Raw genomic sequence first — 13,852 nt, forward strand, 5'->3', positions numbered from 1 at the left:
CGTCTCCTGACGTCGTCAGCCCTCAGAAGATTGGAAGTAGGGGGAGAATGAGTTATGAAGAGATTCTCACTCACAGTCCTTTAAAAGGTGACTCTGAATCTCTTCAAAATAAGTCTACAGAGAGCTTGCACAGCAATGCATATGAGTCAGTTAAGACAGATGCACAGAAACATGATTCCTCTTGTCTGGCCTGTAGGAAATCCTTCCAGTCCTCCAAGAGTGGGGAGATGTGGGTTCAGTGTTGGAGCTGTAAGAACTGGGCTCACCAGGACTGTACTGAAGGGGGGAAACTACAGTATACACGTGCCACAAATGTTAACTTTATTTTTGTTCATTTTATTGAATGTTTTTTTTCCTATTCATTTTTATGCATGTATACATGTGTATAGTTTAGAGAGAGACAACGAGCTGAATGTTTCCTTTGACAGGTTCAGCTCACAGCCGTCTGTCTCCCCCTCACATCCCAACCCTCACGCTACACCTCCACTTCCATCCCTCCCCTCTCTCCCCCTGCGTGGTGGGCAGTCCTGGGCAACACCTTTCCCCCCTTCTACCTGTGGTTGATGACTTTGTGGAGTGGCCTGGGGCTAATCACCTGAGGTTGAACGTTAGCAAGACCAGAGAGACTGTGATCTACTTCAGGAAGTAGAGGAACACGTCACAACCACTACACATACTGGGAGAGGTTGTAGAGGAAGTGGAGGAATACAAGTACCTGGTCGTGAAGATCAACAATCCAACACTGACGCTGTCTACAAGAAGGGGATGAGCAGACTTTACTTCCTGAGGAAGATGAGATCCTTCAATGTGTGCAGGAAGATATTTGAGATGCTCTACCAGTCTGTTGTGGCCAGCGTTCTCTTATTTGCCGTGGTCTGCTGGGGGAGCAGCATCAGAGCCAGCGACACCAACGGACTAAACAAACTGATCAGGAAGGCTGACTCTGTGATTGGCTGTAGACTGAACACTAGGGAGGCTGTGGTGGAGATGAGGACTCTGAACAAACTGTTATACATCATGGAGAACCTCGATCACCCTCTCGACCACACACTGGACAGACAGCGGAGCTTCTTCTCCAACAGACTGCTACTGCTCCGCTGTCCAATAACAGTCTGATGTTTGGATATGGCCTATCATTAAGTCCTGTGTATTCATAGTTCCACACTTATTAATGACTTCATAATTTATCATAATGGGGTATTATCATGATTATTGTTGTTAATATTTTAATATTATTATTATTCCTGTTATGTCTTAATTTTCTTCAATATTTATTCTCCCTATTTCTGTTTGTCTGATGAATGCTGCTGCAACATGTAAATTTCCCAGTTTGGGATCAATAAAGTGTATCTAATCTTATATATAAATACAGTATATATGTAGGTGTTATATACATGCATGTGAGCGTGCTCAAGGGGAATGAACAAACACGCCCCTTGAGAAATCCACCTCAAAGGGCATGTGTGTTCACCTTAACTTGGCGTGCGGATAGACTTGATTTACCTGTTTGGTCAACTGGGATCACAGTGATGTTTGATTCATTTCAAACTTCACGCTTTAGGCATGTAATCTGCTGTTCCAAAAAAATGCTCAGCCACTGACCATTTTGGAGATGACTTGTTTGGTCTTTTCTCTTAGAGAACAATACTTTTGCCACTACACTCCTCATTTCCTCAAATAAGGATGAAGTGTATGCATTTTATTTTAAAGTGTAGGAATATTATTGTACACAAAGACTTATGTTATTTATGCTAACATTGTTTTGAGACGTCAACAAAGGGAGGAGCAGCTACAGCAACACTCCATCTGAGCATTTGACCTTTCTGCAGAAATTACTCTTTGTTCTTTGAGCTTGTTTAATAAAATTGGTGAAGATTTATTTTCTCACTAGCATTATTTTAAAATTGTATTTGTCTTATACTAGTATTTTTGCCGCCACAATAGAATTAAGGTTATCCAGTTAAGATTACCTATTTGCATGCCTGAATGTGAGCAAAAAGGTTTTATATACCAGCATGTGATGTATCCTTTCATATTAATCAGTTCCTTTAAAATTTTGATGAACTCCTTAAAAGTCCGAAAAATCTCTCAAATGGTAAAGCAATATGTTGAACACAAACCAAGAATTGTCTGGACAAATGTCAGAAATTCTTTCTGGTTTGCTATGACTGGATAATAAATGTTTCACATCCACTAAAGATCCTTCTCACTCAAAGTGTTTTTCTTACTGTCATGTGTTAGACTAATGTATATACGTTATCCCATATTTTCTCGTTTTCATTCTTTTATACCATGAACATATAAATGTGTGTCTGTCTTGCTATGCACTGAGTTGTGTTTAGACAGGGGTCGAAAGGTCACAGCTGAGGTAGCAGCCGATGACTAGTTTAAGATGTAGACCTTGACCTGCTGAAAAAAGGACAATACCACAAAAGGAAGAGGTTTTACTCTAGTGACATTATACCATACATGGTGCATTGCCGATATTCTCATCCTCCATCCTTTAGGACACATGTAAACAGGGACTGCCCAAATGAAATAAAAGGAGAGGTTTTCGGCTGGGATGTTCAGAGCTGGGATGTCTCTGTCCGTTCTCCTCGCGAGTAAAAATTTCAACTGTTGTCGTCTCCTTTTTGTGTGAGTTTTCATTGTTCTAGGTTGTTTGAACCTGACATCGTGTGTGTACCCATGCATGTACAGTATGTATCCTTGTAATCTCTGACTTTGAATATACTGATTTGATCTGTTCAAAGTTTGCTACCAAAACATTATGTGAATGTATTCCAGCTCTACAAGTATGTATTTAACTCTGACAGCCTTCACTGTTCATTTACTGTTGACCAGGATCTGCTGCTTTTTAAATTCCAGCGCTCACCACCCATTCAGGTAAACACCTCCCTCTTTAAAACCTTGTGTATGTATCATTAATCTCTATTTCAAGTACAGCAATACATTCAGGTAATTGGGATTTGAATGTTGTGTGTCCTGATATTTAAAAAAAAAAAGTAAAAAAACAAACAAAAATAAGGCAAAGGTTATAATATATACACAACAACCCAGTTGAGCCTGAATTCAAATATTCAAAATTCAGCCAAAACCAGTAGCAGTCCAGTGGCTGTCCAGAAAGTCAACAGGTGAATGAACAAATAGCAATTGTAGGCTGGAGCTGGTGAATAAAGACACATTTACTGACTTTTCTCACAAACAGGACCACATGCAAAGGGAAAGGACAGTAGTTAACGTGTCGGGCCTACCGTCTAGGAAGAGATGCACAATCAAAGAGATCTTTTTGGGGCTGAAAGGTATGTTTCCATTGCTGAACGATCACTAATCAACGCCGCACCTTCAATGAATGACTAAATATCTGTCTAAGCACACAAAAAAAATACTCAACCATTTATTGCTAGAAACAGATCAAAATTAAGCCTGCTTGTGATGAACTGATAATTAACACATTATGTACAATTCAATAGATGCACAAAAAAACAACCCATACATATCTGTCATCAATCATTAGCTCAGAAATATATTATGGTATACATGTGAACCTCTGCCAGGCAGTCACTGTACTGTTGTGACTAATGCCATACCACCACAACAGTGACATTTGTTTCATAAATGTTATGACACTGCAATTATTTCCTTCTAGAGTTGGGAAAGGCCTCCCAGCACACCCAGCTGAGGTTCAGCTATTGTTAGGTAATGCAACATTAAATTATATTACAAAATCTCACCAGTACTTGAACATGTGCCATTGTTCTTATCTTGGTACCAAATAAGTGCAGCTTGACATTTATATATTCTTGAATTTTAATGCTGTTGGAAAACTGATTTTATCAATGAAAAATGAATTTCTGGAATCCAGGGGGGAAATTTTGGTGTTCGAATTTACGTGTTTATTTTTGTAAAGCATTACATATGATAAATGTGTCAGTAATAGATTTTATAGAAATGTTATATTGCAAAGACTTAACAAAGAGTGAAAAGCCTCAATTGATTGTATTTGGTATTATAATGATTATTTTCTGCTCTGAGAGACGGTCTAATTGGATGAATTATTGTACTGAGAATGTGGAATTGAGAAATGTATGTTCTAAATTTAGGACACTCAGAAGCATGTCTAATTCTACACTGAGTAATTATTTACTGGGAAATGAGTTAATCTTCTGTGTGACATGAAGCACGATGCTGAGACCTCTATCAGCCGGACCAGTTTGGACTTGTTCATGTCGAGAGCATCCTATGAAAAATGTCAGAGCATCAAGATTTTAATTTTCAGAAAAATGGCTTTTCAAAATAGGAAGGATAAAATTTGAAATCATGTGAATAGCACTTATTTTTTATACACATCCAAAACGGACTAAACCCGCAATAAATAGAGATTTGACCATGACAATTACTCTCATCTCTTTTTGTACATTTTCTAAACCAAATGGCCTCATTGCTTGTTGTGTTGGTAACTGATTGAGGCATGAACAAAGGAAAGAGGAACCTACTTGTACGAAGACACAATACAGCTAAAACTTGAATTAACCCAAAATAGTGGATACTGTATGCCTTTCAAAATCAACCATCTACAGTCTGTTTGGCCTGCCTTATTCAAACCTGATTAGTTTCATCTTTAACATTTTTTAAATGTTAGATGAATAGTTAAAAACTCAATATAAGACGCTTGATGCAAGCATGGAAAAAATTGTGGATTTATCTAATACAATACTGGAGTTTTAAAGGAGTACGTAAGTACACGACACATTAACATATTCCATCCCCAATAACTCACACCACACTAAATAGAGTTCAAATTTTAATGTTTTCCCTTTTAAATTTGGTGTTTATTTTTAAGTTACATTTGCTCTCAGTTATAACTCCAACTTTCTTATGATATTTTTTGAGTATTTCTCATTTTTGTATTAATATCTTCACAAAATTAACAGTTTTTAAAAAATTTAAAAAAAACTTTGAATTAAAACCATAAAAAATAAATAACATAATAAATCCCAATATCACACTTCCTTCTCTCAATCATGCCACTAGGGGGTGCTACAGAGTGGAGTAAATATTTGAATGCAGTAGTACCTGGTTGGTGGAATTTACTCTCATAACAGCTGCTGATACTGAGTGTTTACGGACTCTTCTGCCAACATATATGTAGATTCTTTCATATTGATAGCCTTATGACGACTTTCAGTATTACTAGAAAACATAATGCAATGAGAGAAAATCCCCAGCTGATTTCTAGGAGGTGAACCGACAGCATAAAATAATCTAACAGTTCATGTTAAAATATAGAAAACAAGTATTTTACCTTGAGATGTGGGTAAAACATATTATTCTTGCCCCATACTTCGCATACATCCCCTAGTGTCACCTGAACTGTAACCCCAAACCCTCTCTGGTATTCCTGTCACTTCTTTTTTAGAACTCTATGAATTAGAGGCTGAAATGTTTTGCTCATAACTTGGATCAGTAGATAAACCTTTTCCTGATCTTCCAAGTGTTGATGAAGTTTGTATTTCTTGTGACCTTTCTCCTTGGTCGTCATGACAATAAATCATCATGAAGTTCTTCTTCAGAAACATGATGACAAATTTTCAAATTATGGTTCCAATTAGAAAGTAAAATTGATGTTGAAAATTGACATGATAAATCAGGACATATTTAAAGGCTTTACTACACCTTAATTGACAGATTGGTAGTCGTCAGTGAGCCAATCAGGTTTGACTTGTAACAAGAGTCTCCTCCCTGACCCCACCCCATATGATAGTGATAACGCCACACTCACATACTCACAATAGAAGTCCTATCTATCCGTCTCTCTAATTAACTTATCATGTTGACTTTTGAGACTTTAGAGGTTGGGGTAATAAGTTACCGCAGAGAATTATGGAATCCACCTGTTGGACTAAAGATTTAATGACAAAGAATAATGAGATCTTCCTCCTTGGCCCACAAATTTTGTTTCATTTAACTGTACCAATCTGGAATTATTTGATGATAATATTAAACGTTAATGCTTCCATTGTCACATGGATATTTGTTTGAGTGTCTTCAGAGTTCAGCTTCATCACAACAGGATTTAAAGGTCTCATATTATGCTTTTTTAATTCATGTCATTCAGCTGCAAGATGTCCAACTACAGTACACTGAATTTGAAATGCCTTGCCCCAAACTGACCTGTGGTCCTCAATATCTTTGATTGAATATAAACGTGCTGTGTTAATGGGGTCTCTGTCACCACACCCTCCCCATTCTGAGCTGCATCTTTAATTACGACCTGTCAGACATCAGTTGTCGTCTCGAGTGATTTTTGTCCCATTTGCAAACACTGTGATTTAAATTCTTTGCAATGTTTACCGCTGGTCTCAGCAGGATCAGCCATCAGCCACGGGGCTACGTTCGGCTGACTGAGAATAAAGCTCCACGCTCAGCGCAGAGAAATCAAGTTATTAACGAGAGAGACAAACAGTGAAATACCTGGTAACGAAGTTACCATAAGAAAAGTTCCAGACTACGGCGATCGATCGATCGGTAGTGTGGGCGCGTTTACATGGCACATGTAAACAAAACGCATGAGAACCCAAGTGGGAAGGGAGGAAGTGTTGATAGAGGGAGCTCAGAATGGGGGGATGATAGACGGGAGCTCAGAATGGGGGGATGATATAGAGATCTCAGAATGGGGGGATGATAGAGGGAGCTCAGAATGGGGGGATGATAGAGGGAGCTCAGAATGGGGGGATGATAGAGAGAGCTCAGAATGGGGGGATGATAGAGGGAGCTCAGAATGGGGGGATGATAGAGGGAGCTCAAAATGAGGGGATGATAGAGGGAGCTCAGAATGGGGGGATGATAGAGGGAGCTCAGAATGGGGGGATGATAGAGGGAGCTCAGAATGGGGGGATGATAGAGGGAGCTCAGAGTCACACCCATGAACACAGAGCGTTTCGGGCCGGAAGTGATTTCATAATTATTCAATCAAAGATATTGAGGACCACAGATCAGTTTGGGGCAAGACATTTCAATCACAGTCTAGTTGGACATCTGGCAGCTGAATGACAGGAATTTAAAAAAGCACAATATGGGACCTTTAATATAATTTTTTAAAATAATTTTTACTTTTTATTTACATTACATTTAAATGTATCAAATAAAAACAATTAAGCTTAAGACAGACAGACAGACAGACAAACAGACAGACTGACAGACAGACAGACAGACAGACAGACAGACAGACAGACAGACAGACAGACAGACAGACAGACAGACAGACAGACAGACAGACAGACAGACAGACGGACAGACAGACAGATGAATGAACCGTGGTTTCAGGAGGAACAGGTTTCTTGAAATACTAAATTGTTGTCATTCCTGGCACAGATACAAATTCAGATATATTAAAACTGTCGTTCCACCTGCTCCTCAGAATGTGAAGGGATTCCACAGACTGTTCAGAAATGTGTGATATGTGGCCTAAATCCTGATGCTAGAAATCTGGCTATTGGTCCAAGCCCTCTCCAGAGAGGCTCCTCTGAGAGTAAAGGTCTATTTCCAGTGTGCCTATTTATACAGCGCTCGCCTTGGTAGAGAAACAAGATCTTCCCGGCAATCAGGCCAGGAAACAGAGGGATTCATCAGATTACATTCCCATTTTCACCATGAGATCTGAACCCACTGCAGCGGCTGCTCCCAAAATCAATATAATCAATGCAGCATTATCTGCTCTTATGGATGGCTCCATGCACTTTGCACAAAAAAATTGTCCATTGTTAATGTAATATTGATTAGTGTGTAAAACAGACGTTCAAAAAAAGCAAAGTTATACCAGAACATGGAGACATGTGCAGGAGGTTTCAGGCAGACAGAGCCAACAGTACGAGCATTACGTGTTATTTTATACTTCAGCCTGTTGTTAGACCTCATGTGGTTGTCCTCACCAAATCTCAAAACGATGGCAGTCTAAACGACATACATGCATGTTAGCATCCAAAAATAGTGATATGCTTTAAAATATAATGCATGCACTTATTTTGTATACGTCTTATTTTGGGGAGTGAGGAGTGTGATGACCAAAATACTGTTGAATTTCATCCATTCATTCAAATCATTTTCTTGAAGACAAAACAATTAGTAATCATCTCGTCTTCAGGGGTTTACCCTGGAGCCTATCTCAGCAGTGTAGGGGTGCATTACACTCTGGATAAGTCACCGGTTTATTACAGGGCCACATAGTGAGACAAAAACCCATTCACACACAAACACACACACCTACAATGAATTTAGAGTGACATTCACCTAAGTTGTATGTTTTGTTGGTGGGAGAAGGTAGGAGAACCTTGAGCGAACCCATACAGATACAGGGAGAAAATGCAAAAGATCCATCATGGCTGTCTTCACCACTGTCTTCTAAACTTTTTACTTCATTCTAGATGAAGCTCTTCTCCACTCCTTCCAGCCTGTTTCTTCACCTCCTTACCACACTCACTGTTATAGACTGTTGACTCCAAGTATTTAAAGTTCTCCACCTTCACGTCTCCTTCTCCACTCCTCTTATTTATGCAGATATTAGCTCAAGTTTTACTTCGGTTAATCTTTATTCCTCTCTTCTCCAACGCATGTTCCTCCACCTGCTCCCTGCTTTCACTGCAGATCACAATGTCATCTGTGAACATTATGGTCCAAAGGGGAACTGTATACTTGGTGTAACATCATTTTTGTTACACGGTTTAATAGGCAGACATAGAATATTCGGTATCCTGCTATTAAGTAGTGTCTCCAGAATAAGTCCTCATGTTTTCTGACAAACTGGTGAAGCTGTCCAGGATTAGCTACACATACATAACAATAGTAATGTTAACCAAAAAATTATTATCTATCATTTTCTATCTTTTAGTGTCATTAGCAAATGACACTAAAAGAGAGATGCCATCATTGCATCATGGCATTTGTAGAAGCATCATGAAAAAAAAAAAGATTAAAGCTGTCCAAAATATTTCACCACTGTTTGTGCCATGCATCTTACTGACACTTCACCAGACGTTTCAGGTGTCAGAAAACCTCTGCCATCTGACTCTGAGGTGTGCATGTTGTAAAGGGAAAAGCCTAAAAATGACATGTGATCATGTATTGTAATCTCTTTCTTTTATATATTCAAAAGAAGAGATTTTAAAGCTTTTGGCAGCAGCAGTGCACTGTCCTGCAGTCTTTCTGTTAAGGCACACTTTCTGTATTTGCTGTATTAACCTTTGGAAGCTAACTCCCAGACCTTCATGGTTCCTGCAGAGATTAAGATGATGGAACAGTTGGGACGTGCCATATTTGTCCTTGTGTGTGCGTGAGTTGCATGTCATTGATCCTAACTTTATCTGGTGTCATCCGTTTGTATTAGCTCAGCAAAATAGCTCAGCAAAGCGCTGTGGCTACATCTGCTGCTGCTGGTGGGGGGGCCCGGCTGCTGTGTAGAGTACAGGAAGTGGAGCAGAAGCAAAACTCCATATTTCCAACATGTCTTACCACCACTGTAAGCATTGAATTATATGTTAGTCATGGGATTAAAATATAATTAAATGTTTGATTTTATGCAAAAATCCAAGGAATAAAGGAATATTTACAGATTATCACATTTTTATTTCAGTATTGTCATTAAAAATAGTCAATATAATTATTTAATTTGATTCGTTCTACTGCGCTTTCCTGGTAAAGATTTGATTATCACTTTTGTATTTTTCATGTCTCATTTTAAATCTGACTGCCGTCGTTACTTTAATCATTAGACCTGAGGTTGTTTTCTGCCCCTGAATTTACTCATAACCAGACTTGCATATGCTCATGTGCTCAGAAACACACACACACACACACACAGACACTCACTCACATGTCGACTGACACACCATTTGCTGCAGGACAAACATTCACCCACCAACATCTATGCCTCTATTTTCTACTGGCTACATCCCCAACAGATTCAGTCATCACCAGAAACGATCTATAAATGTGTGAACGCCTCATTTCTGCCTGTGTTGTGTTCCTCCTACAACAACCCAGCACCTCTGCATGCTGCATCCTGTACATTCACAAGATATTTTAAGACATGTTTTGGTTTGCCATTTTACACATCTAAAGCCCGTGGGAGCGTGTACTTTTTCGAGCAATGATTCCCTGGTGGTTAGAAACAAGTTTGTTTTTTTTCCCCAGAAAAACTACAGAATTCTGGCTCTGCAGAGAGAACTTGGCTGCATCTGTTGATTATTGACTTCAGTTGATAAAGAAGTTGGTAAAATTGTAAACGATTTGGCTGCCCAATACTGGATGCAACTCAATGTTTATCAGTGTTTTCTCAATCACTAGGCTATTTATAGGCTTAGATTATTACTACACATTGCGGGAAAGGTGATTCAAGAGGCAGGTTCTTGGGTGTCCACACAATGAGAAGCTAAGAATGACAGCGGTACGTGATTAGAATTGGTGTGAGGTGTCCTGGGGGATCTCCCCCAGACCTGGGGTCAGAGCATCAGGGTGCTCCTGGACAATCTGTTGCAGTTCTAGGGAACATGAGGTGCACTGATACATAACAGCCCACTAGTGGTCAGTCCACTAAGTCTTGTACTGGGGACAGGAAGTCGCTGGTTCGGGACCGATGTGGGCCAAAAGATTTGGAGTGTGAGCTGACAGTGGGAGGTGCCAGCTCACCTCCCGAGCACTGCTGAGGTGCCCTTGAGCAGGAAATGACTACAAAAACCAGGAGGACTCCAGAGAGTGCGCCAGAGTAAGGTATGGCAATTGCTCTGAGGACTTCTAGCATCCTATATGTAGACATGAAAGTGCCACTGCCACCTACTGTAGTGGATGTGCAATATACTTTTTAGTACAGCAATGAAAACACAAACAGTATTGTCAACCGAGGGTCACACACTGCCCCCTCTTGGGGAACAGGCACCACCATTTGAGAACCACTGCTGTAGGATATACTGTATATAGTATGTAGATTACAGAGAAAGGAGTGCCAACCTTCCAATAAGATGCCAACTGCCCCACATCCTGAGCCACAGTGGCAACATTAGGGACACTTTGTTGATTAACTGAAGACACAAAGGAAATAGATAAAGTTAAAACATTACTTTTTATGAAGCACCGTTGGGTTGATTGCCTCATTGCACTCAAAATGGAGATGAACCCTGCACCCACCTCTTTGGTCCATTTCCAGTTGCTCGATAGCCCAGACTTAACTTCATGTAGAGTGTCAGAGCTGTGGAGAAAGATGAAATTTCACCGTCTATACATTACAGGGCGCTCAGGTATTGTCAAGCACTTACATGTAATGGGTATGCAGGCTTACTGAGGTAGAAGAGAGGCCACTTGGGCACTGCAGAATATAAATGACTCCAAATCAGATTCTCAAGTGGATAATGGTTCAGGATGATGCTGCCTTTGCCTTTGGATGGAATGACTTCAGTTCTCACAATAGCAGGCAGCAACGCTGCAGAGAAAAATGTGCTGTTTAAGACTTAAATGAAAAACTGTTTTCAGATAAAATGCTCCTAAGATCTTCAATTTTTATTTATTTATTTATTTAGTTGTTTGTTTGTTGTTATTTTATTTTAATTAAAATTATTTTACATCATTATATGTTTATGAATAATTTACATTATTATATGTGTATATGTGCATTTCTATGTTTGTTATTTACGCATTTATTGTCTCTTTTTGTGCATATTTTTTTAAATTTGTATTTATTAGATCCTTCTGCTATGCTGTCTTGTGGAATGTGTGGATGTATGCAGGCAGTTGGTATAGATAATTTTTCTGCTGGCACGTTTTCCCATTGTTCCCAGGTAAAAATAAAGGGTGGAATTTAAACAGTGATGTGTCCTGAGAGATGTGAGTAGAACTCAGAAGTAAAGAACGTGTCAATATTTTTCCTCTAGATGTAGATGGGTAGAATTTGATGTTATTTTTATGTTACCTAGGCTTGAACCTTGAGGATAGACTCTGCTTTTGGATGCATGCATCCACACAGGGTCAGAGATCAGGGTTAGCTACAATCCATTCTTGTGTTTGCTTTATCATTTGTCAGCTTTAGTGAGTTTTCTGCTAGCTGGTTGAGGGCTTGAGAAATACAGTGAATGTGGGTCTAACGTAGGATGGATTAATGAGGAAATTGGTTTGAGAAATTATTTTCAGAGACAAAGCTGCACTAAAGGCATGAATTATTGGATGAGTAAGACTGCAGAGGGGTTAAATAACCAGCTTTGTTCATTTCCAAAAATGGAATTTCATTTCTTCCTCAGTGTTTTCATACAGTTAGCTGTGACTAATTGCAGAAAAATAGAAAACATGCCCCTGAAGAGGCATAACCTCCTTCATTTACATAAAAGGATGCTGCTACAAGAAGAGCTGAGTGCATCAGCAGCTGATCCACAGAAGATGCTTCCACAGTCATATTACATGGGCTTTAGAAAAAGTACAGTTGCTGCAGAAAGACAAGCAGATCTGGTCAGCCTTCGCAGGTGGAAATCTCAATCTTGGTCACAATATCAAAGTATCGGACATGTTGAAATTATGGCGTGGTCATTTTGGTGGATGGAAAGTCCTGGATTAATTAAAATATAAGATTTTATCCTCAAGTTATGAAGTGCTTAACAACAAGGGGAAGAATTTTATTAGCAGTTAGTGTGAAAGAAAAAAATATATTTTAAAAAAATTGTTTTGCCAAAAATGGAAAAGTTTTTCTTTGCATTCAAGTTCTGCATTCACATGGTGATATTTCTAGAAATGATCCTTATCCTTACAAGTTTTTTATTTTTTCACAACATGTTCTGCTGCCCCTAGTGGCATTTATAAAATGTACATATTTGAGATTTAGTTGAAGTAAAGTTGTGGTATTAAGTGTGCACAATCTAATTTTCCCTCAGCATTTGTTTGGTTTTGAAGACGTCCCGTTGGGCCATGTTTTTTTGGGCGATGTGATTTTCAGACAGCTTGACTCGTGGTTCTGTCTCATTAGCTTCCTGTGCTGCTACAATGAGCCTCATCAATCGTAACCCCCAGCACAGAAGAGCTGTTTTTTTCCCCTACCTTACCATTATGGCTCCGTTACTCAGTAACAGCTCAGAAATAGGATGGCCATGCTTGTTGCAGGGAAATAATGCAAACATTTTTATTTGCATCCACTGGTTTTTGCTGTTCAGCCTACAAAATGTACATTTTGGTCTCAGCACATTTTCTCCAGCAGCAGTTTTTTGAGTTTGCAATACCTGTCCAACACCAGACAAGAGAGAGACTTTATGACCCACTAGCTGGTAAAAATAGAGATGTTAAAAGTGATGTTGGATTTAAGGTGCATCAACACAGCAGGTGTTTCTCAGACGTTCATTCTGTGCACATCTGATGACATGATATGCTTCTACAGATTGTGTTTTTGGCTGTGAGCACTGCCAAAACCACAACTTACGTAAGAAGTTGCGTCTGTGTCCTGTGTTCAGCTGATGGAAGACTGCAAACATGTTGCTCAAGATGGGCAGGCTTTATACCATGGATAAGAAAGCTGGACAGTGCATTCAAATATGGAGCACACTGGGTGTTTCCATGTTTTTAGGCCAGATGAAAACCACAATCCTCCTGCTGGCTGGCAGCTTCGTTGCAGAGAGTGGTTTAAGACAAGGAAAGTCGGGAAGCGTGAGTTCAGTGCTGTTTTGCATTGAATCAAAGGAGTGGGTGGCATGTATATAGTGGGTAGCATTGTTGCCTACCAGCAAGAAGGTTTTGAGTTCAAATTCAGCCAAGGACCTGAAACTTCTTGTGTCTGAGTGGGTTCCCTGCAGGTTCTCCGTCTTCCTACCACAGCCCAGAAGCAACGAGG

The sequence above is a fragment of the Antennarius striatus genome, chromosome 10 (assembly GCF_040054535.1).
Source record: "Antennarius striatus isolate MH-2024 chromosome 10, ASM4005453v1, whole genome shotgun sequence".
NCBI classification, from domain to species: Eukaryota; Metazoa; Chordata; class Actinopteri; order Lophiiformes; family Antennariidae; genus Antennarius; species Antennarius striatus.